The sequence below is a fragment of the Mercurialis annua genome, linkage group LG7 (assembly GCF_937616625.2).
Source record: "Mercurialis annua linkage group LG7, ddMerAnnu1.2, whole genome shotgun sequence".
Classification (NCBI taxonomy): domain Eukaryota; kingdom Viridiplantae; phylum Streptophyta; class Magnoliopsida; order Malpighiales; family Euphorbiaceae; genus Mercurialis; species Mercurialis annua.
The window spans coordinates 25,468,419-25,484,881 of NC_065576.1; positions in this window are offsets into that span (position 1 = coordinate 25,468,419).

Sequence of the window (16,463 nt, forward strand, 5' to 3'; positions counted from 1 at the left end):
ACAGTTTGCGTAATATAACCTAGCCATGCTTAGGTAGTAAGAACAACGCGTTAGAGACACTTGTAACGCGACATAAGCATGCTAATCGAAACAACGGGTTAAAGAGACTTGAGAGGCGACATAGTAATCTAGCGTCACTTTGAACGCACAGTTTCCTTAATATAACCTAACCATACATAGGTAATTGGAAAGACGCTTTAAAGAGACTAGAGACGCGACATACTAATCTAGCGTCACTTTTCACGAAGACTTTGCGTAATATAACCTAACCATTTTTAGGTAATCGGAACGACGCGTTAGAGAGACTTCTGACGCGACATATTAATCTAGCGTCACTTTTCAATCACATATTGCGTAATATAACCTAACCATGCTTGGGTAATTGGAATGACGCATTAGAGATACTATTGACGCGACATAAGCATGGTAATTGAAACGACGCGTAAAAGAGACTTAAGACGCGCCATACTAATCTAGCGTCACGTTTTACGCACACTTTGAGTAATATAATCTAACCATGCTTATGTAATCAGAACAACGCGTTAAAGAGACTTCAGATGCGACATACTAATCTAGCGTCACTTTTCACCCATCGTTCCGATTACCTAAGCATGGTTAGGTTATATTGCGCAAAGTGTGCGTGAAAAGTGATGCTTGATAAGTATGTCGCGCATAAGTCTCTTTAACGCGTCGTTCTGAATACCAAAGCATGTTTAGGCTATATTACGCAAAGTGTGCGTTAAAAGTGACGCTCGATTATTCAGTCGCCTCACAAGTCTCTTTAACGCGCCGTTCCGATTAGCTATACATGGTTAGGTTATATTACGCAAACTGTGTGTGAAAAGTGACTCTATATTCCTATGTCCCATCACAATTCTATTATTCAACGAGTTGTTCCGATTACCTAGGCATGGTTAGGTTATATAACACAAAGTGTGCATTAAAAGTGATGCTAGTTTAGTAGTATGTCGCGTCTGAAATCTCTTTAACGTGTCATTCTGATTACCTCAGCGTGGTTAGGTTATATTATGCAAAGTGTGGGTGAAAAGTGATGCTACGTTAGTAGTATGTCGCGTCTCAAGTCTCTTTAACGCGTCGTTCTGATTACTTAAGCGTGGTTAGGTTATATGATGTAAAGTGTACATTAAAAGTGACACTAGATTAGTATGTCACATCACAAGTCTCTTTAACTCGTTATGACCTAATAATGGTTAGGTTATATTACATAAAGTGTGTGTGAAAAGTGATGCTAGATAAGTATGTCACATCACAATTCTTTTTAACACGTCGTTCCGATTACCTAAGCATGGTTTGTTTACATTACGCAAAGTATGCGTTATAAGTGACGCTAGATTAGTATGTCGCGTCTCAAGTCTCTTTAACGCGTCGTTCCGATTACCCTTATGGTTAGGTTATATAACGCAAAGTGTGTTTTAAAAGTGTCACTAGATTAGTATGTCGCGTCTCAAGTCTCTTTGTTGCATCATTCCGATTACCTAAGCATGGTTAGGTTATTTTACGCGAAGGGTGCGTTAAAAGTGACACTAGATTAGTATATCGGGTCACAAGTCTCTTTAACTCGTCGTTCTGATTACCTAACAGTGGTTGGGTTATTTTACGTAAAGTGTGCGTGAAAAGTGACGCTATATAAGTATGTCGCATCACAAGTCTCTTCAACGATTCGTTTCGATTACCTAAGCATGGTTAGGTTATATTGCGGAAAATGCGCGTTAAAGTGACACTAGATTAGTATGTTGTGTCTCAAGTCTCTTTAACGCGTCGTTTCGATTACCATGCTTATGTCACGTCACGAGTTACTCTAACACGTCGTTCCGATTACCTAAGCATAGTTAGGTTATAGTACGCAAAGTGTGCGTGAAAGGATTAATAGATTAGTATGTAGCGTCTCAAATCTCTTTAACGCATCGTTCCGATTACATAAGCATGGCTAGGTTATATTACGCGAAGTGTGCGTGAAAAGTAACGCTATATAAGTATGTCGTGTCACAAGACTCTTTAACGCGTCGTTCTGATTACGCAAAGTGTGCGTTAAAAGTGAGGCTAGATTACCATGAATGGTTAGGTTATATTATGCAAAGTATGCGTGAAAAGGGACGCTATATAGTTATGTCGTGTCACAAGTCTCTTTAACGCGTCGTTCCAATTACCTATGCATAGTTAGGTTATATTACGCAAAGTGTGCGTTAAAAGTGACGCTATATATGTCGCATCTCAATTTTCTTTAACGCGTCGTTCCAATTACCTAAGCATAGTTAGGTTATATTACGCGAGGTGTGCTTGAAAAGTGATGCTAGATTAGTATGTCGCATCTCAAGTCTCTTTAACACGTCGTTCCGATTACCTAAGTATTGTTAGGTTATATTACGCAATGTGTGCGTTAAAGAGTGACGTTAGATTAGTATGTCGCTCACAAGACTCTTTAACGCGTCGTTCAGATCACCTAATAATGGTTATGTTATATTACGTAAAGTGTGCGTGAAAAGTGATGCAATTTAAGTATGTCGCATCACAAGTCTCTGTGTTAGGTTATATTACGCAAAGTGTGCGTTAAAAGTGACACTGGATTAGTATGTCGCGTAACAAGTCTCTTTAACGCGTCGTTCCGATTACCTATGCATGGTTAGGTCATTTTATGCAAAGTGTGCGTGAATAGGGACGCTATATAAGTATGTCGCGTCACAAGTCTTATTAAAGCGTCGTTCCAATTACCATGATTATCTCGCGTCACAAGTCTCTTTAACGCGTCGTTCTGATTACCTCTAAGCATGGTTATATTACGCAAATGGTCCTTAAAAAGTGACGTTAGATCAGTATGTCGCGTCTCAACTCTCTCTAACACATCGTTCCGATTACCTAAGCATGTTCAGGTTATATTACGCAAAATGTGCGTGAAAAGTGAAACTAGATGTATGGGCGTCTTAAGTCTTTCTAACGCGTCGTTCCGATTTCCTCAGCATGGTTAGGTTATATTAGGCGAAGTGTGCGTACAAAGTGACGCTAGATTATTATGGCGCGTCTAATGTCTTTTTAACGCGTCGTTCCGATTACCTAAGCATGGTTAGGTTATATTACGCAAAGTGTGCGTGAAAAATGACAATAGATTTAGTATGTCGTCTGTCAAGTCTATTTAACGCGTCGTTCCGATTACCTAGGTTATATTATGCGCCATACTAATCTAGCGTCACTTTTTACGCACACTTTGCGTAATATAATCTAACCATGCTTAGGTAATCAGAATAACGCGTTAAAGAGACTTGAATTGTGACATACTAATCTAGCGTTACTTTTCACGCACACTTTGCGTAATATTACCTAACCATGCTTAGGTAATCGGAACGACGCGTTAAAGAGACTTGAGACGCGACAAACTAATCTAGCATCACTTTTCACGCACACTTTGCTTAATATAACCTAACCATGCTTAGGTTATTGGAACGACGTGTTAAAGAGACTTGAGACTCGACATACTAATCTAGCGTCACTTTTCACGCACACTTTGCTTAAAATAACCTAACCATGCTTGGGTAATCAGAACGACGCGTTAAAGAGACCTGAGACGCGACATACTAATCTAGCGTCACTTTTAATGCACAATTTGCGTAAAATAGCCTAACCATGCTTAGGTAATTGGAACGAGTTAAAGAGACTTGTGACGTGACATACTATCCTAGCGGCACTTTTAATGCACACTTTGCGTAATATAACCTAACCATGCTTAGGTAATCGGAATGACGCGTTAAAGAGACTTGAGACGCGACTTACTAACCTAGTGTCACTTTTCACGCACTATTTGCGTAATATAACCTAACCATGCTTAGGTAATTGTAACTACACGTTTGAGAAACTTGTGACGCAACATACTAATCTAGCGTCACTTTTCACGCACACTTAGCGTAATATAACCTAACCATGCTTAGGTAATAGGAACGACGCGTTAGAGAGACTTGTGACACGACATAAGGATGGTAATCAAAACAACGCGTTAAAGTGACTTAAGACGCGCCTTACTAATCTAGAGACTTAAGACGCGCCTTACTAGTCTAGCGTAATATAACATAACCATGCTTAGATAATCGGAACGACGCGTTTAAGAGACTTGAGAGGCGACATACTAATCTATAGTCACTTTTCACGCACACTTTGCGTAATATAACCTAACCATGCTTAGGTAATCGAAACGACGCGTTAAAGGGAATTGAGACGCGACATACTGATCTATCGTCAGTTTTGCACGCACACTTTGCTTAATAAAACCTAGCCATCCGTAGGTAATCAGAATGACGCGTTAAAGAGACTGGAGATGTGACATACTAATCTAGCGTCAGTTTGCACACTTTGCGTAATATAACCTAACCGTAATCGGAACGACGCGTTAGCGAGACTTGTAACGCGACATAAGCATGGTAATAAAAATGACGCCTTAAAGAGACATGAGACACAATACTAATCTAGAGTCACTTTTTGCGCACACTTCACGTACTATAACCTAACCATGCTTAGTTAATCGGAACGACACGTTAAAGAGACTTGAGATGCGACATACTAATCTAGCGTCACTTTTTACGCACATTCTGCATCATATAACCTAACCATGTTTAGGTAATTGAAACGACTCGTTAAAGAGACTTGAGATGGGACATACTAATCTAGCGTCACTTTTCACGCACAATTTGGGTAATATAACCTAACCATGCTTAGGTAATCAGAACAACGCGTTAAGGAGACTTCAGACGAGAAATATACTAATATAGCGTCACTTTTCACGCACACTTTGCATAAAATAACCTAACCATGCTTAGGTAATCAGAACTACACGTAAAAGAGAATTGAGACGCAACATACTAATCTCTTATCACTTTTCACGCACACTTTGCGTAATATAACATAACCATGCTTAGATAATAAAAACGATGCGTTAGAGACACTTGTGATGCGACATAAGCATGCTAATCAAAACGACGGGTTAAAAAGACTTGAGATGCGACATAGTAATCTAGCGTCACTTTTCCCGCACACTTTGCTTAATATACCCGAACCATACATATGTAATTGGAAAGACACTTTAAAGAGACTGGAGACGCGACATACTAATCTAGCGTCACTTTTCACGAATACTTTGCGTAATATAATCTAACCATGCTTAGGTAATCGGAACAACGCGCTAGAGAGACATGTGACGCGACATACTAATCTAGCGTCACTTTTCACGCACACATTGCATAATATAACCTAACCATGCTTAGGTAATTGGAACGACGCGTTAGAGAGACCTTTGACGCGACATTAGCATGGTAATCGAAATGACGCGTTAAAGAGACATGAGACGCGCCATACTAATCTAGCGTCACTTTTTACGCACACTTTGCGTAATATAACCTAACCATGCTTAGGTAATCGGAACGACACGTTAGAGAGACTTGGGATGCAACGTACTAATCTAGCGTCACTTTTCATGCACACTTTGTGTAATAATATGACCTAACCATAATTACGTAATCGGAACGACGCGTTAAAGAGACTTAAGACACGACATTAAATCTAGCATCACTTTTCACTCACAATTTGCATAATATAACCTAACCATGCTTAGGTAATTGGAACAACGCGTTAAAGAGACTTGCGACGCGACATACTAATCTAGCATCGTTTTTCACCCACACTTTGCATAATATAACCTAACCATGCTTAGGTTATCGCAACGACGCGTTAAAGAGACTTGAGACGCGACATACTAATCTAGCGTCACTTTTCACGCACACTTTGCATAATATAACCTAACCATGCTTAGGTAAGAAGAATGATGCGTTAGAGACACTTACAACGCGACTTAAGCATGCTAATTGAAACGACGGGTTAAAGAGACTTGAGACGCGACATAGTAATCTAGCGTCACTTTTCATGCATAATTTTCTAAATATAACCTAACCATACATAGGTAATTGGAAAGATGCATTAAAGAGACTTGAGACTCACCATACTAATCTAGCGTCACTTTTCACGCACACTTTGCGTAAAGTAACCTAACCATGCTTGGGTAATAAAACGGCGCGTTAAAGATACTTGAGACGCGACATACTAATATAGCGTCTTTTTTCACGCACTATTTGCATAATATAACCTGACTCAGGTAATGTGAACGATGCGTTAATGAGACTTGTGACGCGACATACTAATCTAGCTGCACTTTTAACGAACACTTTTGTAAAATAACCTAACCATGCTTAGGTAATTAGAACGACGAGTTAAAGAGACTTGAGACACAACATACATCTATTGTCACTTTTCACGGACACTTTGCGTAATATAACCTAACCATGCTTAAGTAATAAGAACAACGCGTTAGAGACACTTGTAACGCGACATAAGCATGCTAATCGAAACAACGGGTTAAAGAGACTTGAGAGGCGACATAGTAATCTAGCGTCACTTTGAACGCACACTTTCCTTAATATAACCTAACCATACATAGGTAATTGGAAAGACGGTTTAAAGAGATTAGAGACGCGACATACTAATCTAGCGTCACTTTTCACGAATACTTTGCGTAATATAACCTAACCATGCTTGGGTAATTGGAATGACGCGTTAGAGAGACTTTTGACACAACATAAGCATGGTAATTGAAACGACGCGTTAAAGAGACTTAAGATGCGCCATACTAATCTAGCGTCACTTTTTACGCACACTTTACGTAATATAAATAACCATGCTTAGGTAATCAGAACAATGCGTTAAAGAGACTTCATTTGCGGCATACTAATCTAGCGTCACTTTTCAAGCACACTTTGCGTAATATAACCTAACCATGCTTAGGTAATCAGAACGACGCGTTAGAGAGACTTGGGATGCGAAAAACTAATCTAGCATCACTTTTCACGCACACTTCGCATAATATAACCTAACCATGCTTTAGGTTATCGAAACAACGTGTTAAAGAGACTTGAGACACGACATACTAATCTAGCGTCACTTTTCACGCACACGTTGCGTAAAATAACCTAACCATGCTTGGGTAATCAGAACGACGCGTTAAAAAGACCTAAGACGCGACATACTAATCTAGCGTCACTTTTCATGCACAATTTGCGTAAAATAGCCTAACCATTCTTAGGTAATCGGAACGAGTTAAAGAGACTTTTATGTCGCGTTAAAGAAACTAGTATGTCGCGTTAAAGAAACTAGTATGTCGCATCTCAAGTCTCTTTAACGGGTCGTTCCGATTACCTAAGCGTGGTTAGGTTATATTACGCAAAGTGTGCGTTATAAATGACGCTAGATTAGTGTGTCGTGTCTCAAGTCTCTTTAACGCATCGTTCCGATTACCTAAGCATGGTTAGGTTATATAACGCAGAGTGTGTTTTAAAAGTGTTACTAAGTTTAGTATGTCGCGTCTCAAATCTCTTTGACGCATCGTTTCGATTATCTAAGCATGGTTAGGTTATATTACGCAAAGTGTGCGTTATAAGTGACGCTAGATTAGTGTGGCGCGTCTCAAGTCTCTTTAACGCATCGTTCCGATTACCTAAGCATGGTTAGGTTATATAACGCAGAGTGTGTTTTAAAAGTGTTACTAATTTTAGTATGTCGCGTCTCAAGTCTCTTTGACGCATCGTTTCGATTACCTAAGCATGGTTAGGTTATATTACGCAAAGGGTGCGTTAAAAGTGACACTAGATCAGTATGTCAAGTCACAAGTCTCTTTGACGCGTCATTATGATTACCTAACAACGGTTAGGTTATTTTAGGTAAAGTGTGCTTGAAAAGCGACGCTATATAAGTATGTCGGATCACAAGTCTCTTAAACACGTCGTTCCGATTATCTAAGCACGGTTATGTTATATTACGCTAAGTGTGCGTTAAAAGTGACTAGATTAATATGTCGAGTTACCAGTCTCTTTAACGCGTCGTTCTGATTACCTAACAATGGTTTGGTTATATTACGCACTGTGCGTGAAAAGTGACGCTATATAAGTATGTCTCGTCACAAGTCTCTTTAACTCGTCGTTCTGATTACCTAAGCATGTTTAGGTTATATTAAGTAAAGTGTACGTGAAAAGTGACGCTATATAAATAAGTAAGTCGCGTCACAACTCTCTTTAACGCGTCGTTCTGATTACCTAAGCATGTTAGGTTACATTACGCAAAGTGTGCGTTAAAAGTGAGGCTCGATTAGTATATGGCGTCACAAGTGTCTTTAGCGCGTTTGCCGATTACCTATGCATGGTTAGGTTATATTATGCAAATTGTGCGTAAAAAGGGACGCTATATAAGTATGTCGCTTCAGAAGTCTCTTTAACGTGTCGTTCCAATTACCTATGCATGGTTAATTTATATTACGCAAGTGTGCGTTAAAAGTAACGCTATACAAGTATGTTGCGTCTTAAGGTTCTTTAACGCGTCGTTCCGATTACGTAAGCATGTTCGGTTATGTTACGCAAAGTGTGCGTTAAAAGTGACGCTAAATTAGTATGTCGCGTCTAAAGTTTCTTTAACGCATCATTCCGATTACCTAAGCATGGCTAGGTTATATTACGCTAAGTGTTCGTTAAATGTGATGCTAGATACAAGTCTCTTTAACGCGTCGTTCCGATTACCCTTTATGGTTAGGTTATATTACGCAAAGTGTGCGGTAGATAAGTTTGTCGCGTCACAAGTCTCTGTAACGCGACGTTCCGATTAGCTATAAGCATGGTTAGGCTATATTATGCAAAGTGGGCGTTAAAACTGACGCTAGATTATTATTCCGCGTCACAAGTCTCTTTAACACTCCGTTCCGATTACCTATGCATGGTTAGGTTATTTTATGCAAAGTATGCGTGAATAGGGACGCTATATAAGTATGTCGCGTCACAAGTCTCTTTAACGCGTCGTTCCGATTACCTCTAAGCATGGTTATATTACGCAAAGTGTCCTTGAAAAGTGATGTTATATACTTTATGTCGCGTCTCAAGTCTCTCTAACGCGTCGTTCTGATTTCCTAAGCATGGTCAGGTTATATTACATAAAATGTGCGTGAAAAGTGAAACTAGATTAGTATGGGCGTCTCAAGCCTCTCTAACGCGTCGTTTCGATTTCCTCAGCATGGTTAGGTTATATTATGCAAAGTGTGCGTACAAAGTGACAGTAGATTAATATGGCGCGTCTAATGTCTTTTTAACGCGTCATTCCAATTACCTAAGCATGGTTAGGTTATATTATGCAAAGTGTGCGTGAAAAAGAACAATAGATTAGTATGTCGTGTCTTAAGTGCATTTAACGCGTCATTCCAATTACCTAAGCATGGTTAGGTAATATTACGCAAAGTGTGCGCGAAAAATGACAATAGATTAGTATGTCGCGTCTTAGGTCAATCTAACTCATCGTTCCGATTACCTAAGCATTGTTAGGCTATATTATCCAATGTGTACGTGAAAAGTGACGCTAGATTAGTATATCACGTCTCAAGTCTCTTTAACGCATCGTTTTGATTACCATGCTTACGTTGCGTCACAAGTCTCTCTAACGGGTCGTTCTGATTACCTAAGAATGGTTAGGTTTTATTACGCATTGTGTGCGTGAAAAGTAACAATAGATTAGTATGTCGCATCTCAAGTCTCTTTAACGCGTCGTTCCGATTACCCAAGAATGGTTAGGTTATATTACGCAAAGTGTGCGAGAAAAGTAATGCTAGATTAGTATGTCGATTCTCAAGTCTCTTTAACGGGTCGTTCCGATTACCTAAGCATGGTTAGGTTATATACTACGCAAGGTGTGCGTGAAAGGTGACGCTAGATTAGAATGTCCCGTCTCAAGGATCTTTTATGCGTCGTTCCGATTTCCTAAGCATGGTCAGGTTATATTATGCAAAGTGTGAGTGTAAAGTGAAACTAGATTAGTATGGGCGTCTCAAGTCTCTCTAGCGCGTCATTCCGATTTCCTAAGCATGGTTAAGTTATATTACGCAAAGTGTGCGTATAAAGTGACGCTAGATTAATATGGCGTGTCTAAAGTCTTTTTAACGCGTCTTTTCAATTACCATGCTTATGTCGCGTCAGAAGTCTCTCTAACCCATGGTTCCGATTACCTAAGCATGGTTAGGTTATATTACGCAAAGTGTGCGTGAAAAATGATAATATATTAGTATATCGCGTCTCAAGTCCATTTAATGCGTCGTTCCAATTACTTAAGCATGGTTAGGTAATATTACGCAAAGTGTGCGTGAAAAATGACAATAGATTAGTATGTCGCGTCTTAGGTCAATCTAACTCGTCGTTCCAATTACCTAAGCATGGTTTGGTTATATTATGCAATGTGTACGTGAAAATTGACATCGTGTCTCAAGTCTCTCTAATGGGTCGTTCCGATTACCCAAGAATTGTTAGGTTATATTGCGCAAAGTGTGCGAGAAAAGTAATGCTAGATTAGTATGTCGCGTCTCCAGTCTCTTTAACGCGTCGTTCCGATTACCTAAGCATGGTTACGTTATATTACGCAAGGTGTGCGTGAAAGGTGACGTTAGATTAGTATGTCGCGTCTCAAGGCTCTTTAATGCGTCGTTCTGATACCTAATCATGGTTGTCATATTATGTAAAGTTTGCGTGAAATGTGATGCTAGATTAGTATGTCGCGTATCAAGTATCTTTAACGCGCCATTTCGATTACCATGCTTATGTCGCGTCACAAGTCTCTCTAACGCGTCGTTCCGATTACCCTGGTTAGGTTATAGTACGCAAAGTGTGCGTGAAAAGTAACAATATATTAGTATGTCGCATCTCAAGTCTCTTTCACGTGTCGTTCCGATTACCTAAACATGGTTAGGTTATATTACGCAAAGTGTGCGTGAAAAGTGACGCTAGATTAGTATGTCGCGTCTCAGATCTCTTTAACGCGTCGTTCAGATTACGTAAGCATGGTTAAGTTATTTATGCAAAGCGTGTGTCAAAAGTGACGCTAGATAATTATGTCGCGTCTCAAGTCTGTTTAACGCGTCGATCGGATTACCTAAGCATGGCTAGGTAATATTACGCAAAGTGTGCGTGAAAAGTGACGCTAGATTAGTATGTCGCGTCTCAAGTCTCTTTAACGCGTCGTTCCGATTAACTAAGCATGGTTATGTTATATTACGCAAAGTGTGCGTAAAAAGTGACGCTAGATTAGTATGGCGCGTCTCAAGTCTCTTTATCGCATCGTTTCGATTACCATGCTTATGTCGCATCACAAGTCTCTTTAACGTGTTGTTCCGATTACCTAAGCATGGTTAGGTTATATTACGTAAAGTGTGCATAAAAAATGACATAGATTAGTATGTCGCGTCTTAAGTCTATCTAAAGCGTCGTTCCGAATACCTAAGCCTTGTTAGGTTATTTTACGCATGGTGTGCGTGAAAAGTGACGCTAGATTAGTATGTCGTGTCTCAAGTCTCTTTAACGCATCATTTTGATTACCATACTTAGGTCGCATCACACATCTCTCTAACGTGTCGTTCCGATTACCTAAGTAGGGTTAGGTTATATTACGCAAAGTGTTCGTGAAAAGTCACGCTAGAATAGTATGTCCAATCTCAAGTCTCTTTAACGCGTCGTTTCAATTATCTACGCATAGTTAGGTTATATTGCGCAAAGTGTGTGTAAAAAGTGACGTTAGATTAGTATGATTCGTCTCAAGTCTCTTTAAAGCGTCGTTTTGATTACCATGCTTATCTCGCATCATTAGTCCCTTAAACGCATTGTTCTGATTACGTATGCATGGTTAGGTTATATTACACAAAGTTTGCGTGACAAGTGACGTTAAATCAATATGTCGCGTCTAATGTCTCTCTAACGCGTCGTTTCAATTTCCTAAGCATGGTTAGGTTATATTACGTAAAGTGTTTGTGAAAAATGACACTAGAGTAGTATGTCGCGTCTCAATTCTCTCTAACGCGTCATTCCAATTTCCTAAGCATGGTCAGGTTATAATATGCAAAGTGTTCGTAAAAAGTGACGCTTGATTAATATGGCGCGTCTCAAGTCTTTTTAACGCGTCGTTTAGATTACCATGCTTATGTTGCATCACAAGTCTCTCTAACGCGTCGTTCCGATTACTAAAGTGTGTGTGAAAAGTGATGCTAGATTAGTATGTCGCGTCTCAATTCTATTTAACGCGTCGTTCCGATTACCTAAATGGTTAGGTTATATTACGCAAATGGTGCGTGAAAAGTGACGCTAGATTAGTATGTCGCGTCTCAAGTCTCTTTAACGTTTTTCCGATTACCTAAGCATGGTTAGGTTATTTACGCAAAGCGTGTGTCAAAAGTGACGCTAGATTATTATGCCGCGTGTCAAGTCTGTTTAACGTGTCGATCAGATAACCTAAGTATGGCTAGGTTATATTACACTAAGTATGGGTGAAAAGTGACGCTAGATTAATATGTCGTGTCTCAAGTCTCTTTAACGCGTCGTTCCGATTACCTAAGCATGGTTAGGTTATATTACGCAAAGTTTGCGTAAAAAGTGACGCTAGATTAGTATGGCGCGTCTCAAGTCTCTTTAACGCGTCGTTTTGATTACCATGCTTATGTCGCGTCACAAGTCTCTTTAGCGCGTTGTTCTGATTACCTAAGCATGGTTAGCTTATATTACGCAAAGTGTGCATAAAAAATGACAGCAGATTAGTATGTCGCATCTCAAGTCGATTTACGCGTCGTTCAGATTACTTAAGCATGGTTAGGTTGTGCGTGAAAAAAGACAATAGATAAGTATGTCGCGTCTTAAGTCTATCTAATGCATCGTTCTGATTACCTAAGCCTTGTTAGGTTATTTTACGCAAGGTGTGCGTGAAAAGTGACGCTAGATTAGTATGTCGTGTCTCAAGTCTCTTTAACGCATCATTTCGATTACCATGCTTAGGTCGCGTCACACGTCTCTCTAACGCGTCGTTCCGATTACCTAAGCAGGGTTAGGTTATATTACGCAAAGTGTGCGTGAAAAGTGACGCTAGAATAGTATGTCCAATCTCAAGTCTCTTTAACGCGTCGTTTCGATTATCTAAGCATGGTTAGGTTATATTACGCAAAGTGTGTGTAAAAAGTGACGCTAGATTAGTATGATTCGTCTCAAGTCTCTTTAAAGCGTCGTTTTGATTACCATGCTTATTTCGCGTCACAAGTCTCTTTGACGCGTTGTTCCGATTACCTATGCATGGTTTGGTTATATCAGTATGTCGCATCTAATGTCTCTCTAACGCGTCGTTTCAATTTCTAAAGCATGGTTAGGTTATATTACGTAAAGTGTGCGTGAAAAGTGACACTAGAGTATAGTATGTCGTGTATCAAGCCTCTCTAACGCGTCGTTCCGATTTTCTAAGCAAGGTTAGGTTATATTACGCAAAGTGTGCGTAAAAAGTGACGCTAGATTAATATGGCACGTCTCAAGTCTTTTTAACGCGTCGTTTCGATTATCATGCTTATGTCGCATCACAAGTCTCTCTAACGCGTCATTCCGATTACCAAAGTGTGCGTGAAAAATGACAATAGATTAGTATGTCGCGACTCAAGTCCATTTAACGAGTCGTTCCAATTACTTAAGCATGGTTAGGTTATATTACGTAAAGTGTGCGTGAAAAATGACAATAGATTAGTATGTCACGACTTAAGTCTATCTAACTCGTCGTTCTGATTACCTTAGCATGGCTAGGTTATATTATGCAATGTGTACGTGAAAAGTGATGCTAGATTAGTATGTCCCGTCTCAAGTCTCTTTAACATGTTGTTTTGATTACCATACTTATGTCTTCTCACAAGTCTCTCTAATGGGTTGTTCAGATAACCTAAGAATGGTTAGGTTATATTACGCAGAGTGTGCGTGAAAATTAACAATTGATTAGTATGTCGTGTCTCAAGTCTCTTTAACGCGTCGTTCCTATTATCCAAGCATGGTTAGGTTATATTACGCAAGGTGTGCGTGAAAGGTGACGCTAGATTAGAATGTCCCGTCTCAAGGCTCTTTAATGCATCGTTCCGATTACCTAAGTATGGTTGTTATATTATGCAAAGTTAACGTGAAAAGTGACGCTAGATTAGTATGTCGCATCTCAACTGTCATTAACGCGTCATTTCGATTACCATGCTTATGGTGCGTCACAAGTCTCTCTAACGCGTCGTTCCGATTAACGTAAGCATGGTTAGGTTATAGTACGTAAAGTGTGCGTGAAAAGTAACAATAGATTAGTATGTCACGTCTCAAGTCTCTTTAACGCGTCGTTACGATTACCTAAGTATGGTTAGGTTATATTACGCAAAGTGTGCGTGAAAAGTGACTAGATTAGTATTTCGCGTCTTACATCTCTTTAACGCGTCGTTCCAATTACCTAAGTATGGTTAGGTTATTTACGCAAAGCGTGTGTCAGAACTGACGCTAGAATAGTATGTCGCGTCTCAAGTCTGTTTAACGCATCATTTCGACCTAAGCATGGTTAGGTTAGATTAAGCAAAGTGTGCGTGAAAAGGGACACTAGACTAGTATGTCGCGTCTCAAGTCTCTTTAACGCGTCATTCCGATTACCTAAGCATGGTTAGGTTATATTACGCAAAGTGTGCGTAAAAAGTGATGCTAGATTCGTATGGCGCGTCTCAAGTCTCTTTAACGCTTTGTTTCGATTACCATGCTTATATCGCGTCACAAGTCTCTAACGCGTTGTTCCGATTACCTAAGCATGCTTAGGTTATATTACGCAAAGTGTGCGTAAAAAATGACAATAGATTAGTATGTCGTGCCTCAAGTCTATTTAACGCGTCATTCCGATTACCTATACATGGTTAGGTTATATTACGCAAAGTGTGCGTGATAAATGACAATAGATATTAGTATGTCGTGTCTTTAGTCTATCTAACGCGTTGTTCCGATTACCTATGCATGGTTTGGTTATATTATAAAAGGTGTGCGTAAAAAGTGACGCTAGATTAGTATGTCGTGTCACAAGTCTTTTAAACGCATCGTTTTGATTACCATGCTTAGGTCGCGTCACACGTCTCTCTAAGGCGTCGTTCCGATCACCTAAGCATGGTTAGGTTAAATTACCCAAAGTGTGCGTGAAAAGTGACGCTAGATTAGTATGTCCAGTCTCAATTCTCATTAACGCGTCGTTTCGATAATCTAAGCATGGTTAGGTTTCTCTTTAAAGTGTCGTTTCGATTACCATGCTTATCTCGCATCACAAGTCTCATTAACGTGTTGTTCCGATTACATAATCATGGTTAAGTTATATCAAGCAAAGTGTGCCTGAAAAGTTACGTTAGATTAGTATGTTGCGTCTCAAGTCTTTCTAACACGTCGTTTCAATTTCCTAAGCATGGTTAGGTTATATTACGCAAAATGTGCGTGAGAAGTGACGCTAGATTAGTATGTCGCGTCTCAAGTCTCTTTAACGCGTCGTTTCGATTACCTAAGCATGGTTAGGTTATATTACACAAAATGTGCGTAAAAAGTGACGCTAGATTAAAATGGTGCGTCTCAAGTTTCTTTAACGCGTCGTTTCGATTACCATGCTTATGCCGCGTCACAAGTCTCTTTAACGCGTTGTTCCGATTATCAAAGCATGGTTTGGTTATATTACGCAAAGTGTGCGTAAAAAATAACAATTGATTGGTATGTCGCGTCTCAATTCTATTTACGCGTCGTTCCGATTAGCTAAGTATGGTTAGATTATATAACGCAGAGTGTGTTTTAAAAGTGTTGCTAGTTTAGTATGTCGCGTCTCAAGTCTGGTTAGGTTATATATTACGTAAAGTGTGAGTGAAAAGTGACACTAGAGTAGTATGTCGTGTCTCAAGCGTCGTTCCGATTTCCTAAGCATGGTTAGGCGCCATACTAATCTATCATCACTTTTTACGCACACTTGCGTAATATAATCAAACCACGCTTAGGAAATTAGAACAACGAGTTAAAGAGACTTGAGACATCAAATACTAATCTAGCGTCACTTTTCACGCGCACTTTGCGTAATATAACCTAACCATGCTAAGGTAATCTTAACGATGCGTTACAGAGACCTGAAACGCGACTTACTAATCTAGCGTCTCTTTTCACGCACACTTTGCTAAATATAACCTAACCATGCTTAGGTAATCAGAACGACGCGTTAAAGAGAATTGAGACGCGACAAATTAATCTAGCGTCATATTTCAAACACACTTTGCTTAATATAACATAACCATGCTTATGTAATCAGAACGACGCCTTAAAGAGACTTGAGACGCTGCCAGCATACTAATCTAGCGTCACTTTTCACGCACATTTTATGTAATATAACCTAACCATGCTTAGGTAATCGGAACGACGCGTTAGAGAGCCTTGTTACGCGACATAAGCATGGAAATCGAAACGACGCGTTAAACAGACTTGAGACGCGCCATACTAATCTAGCGTCAATTTTCACACACACTTTGCGTAATAAAACCTAACCATGCTTATGTAATCAGAACGACG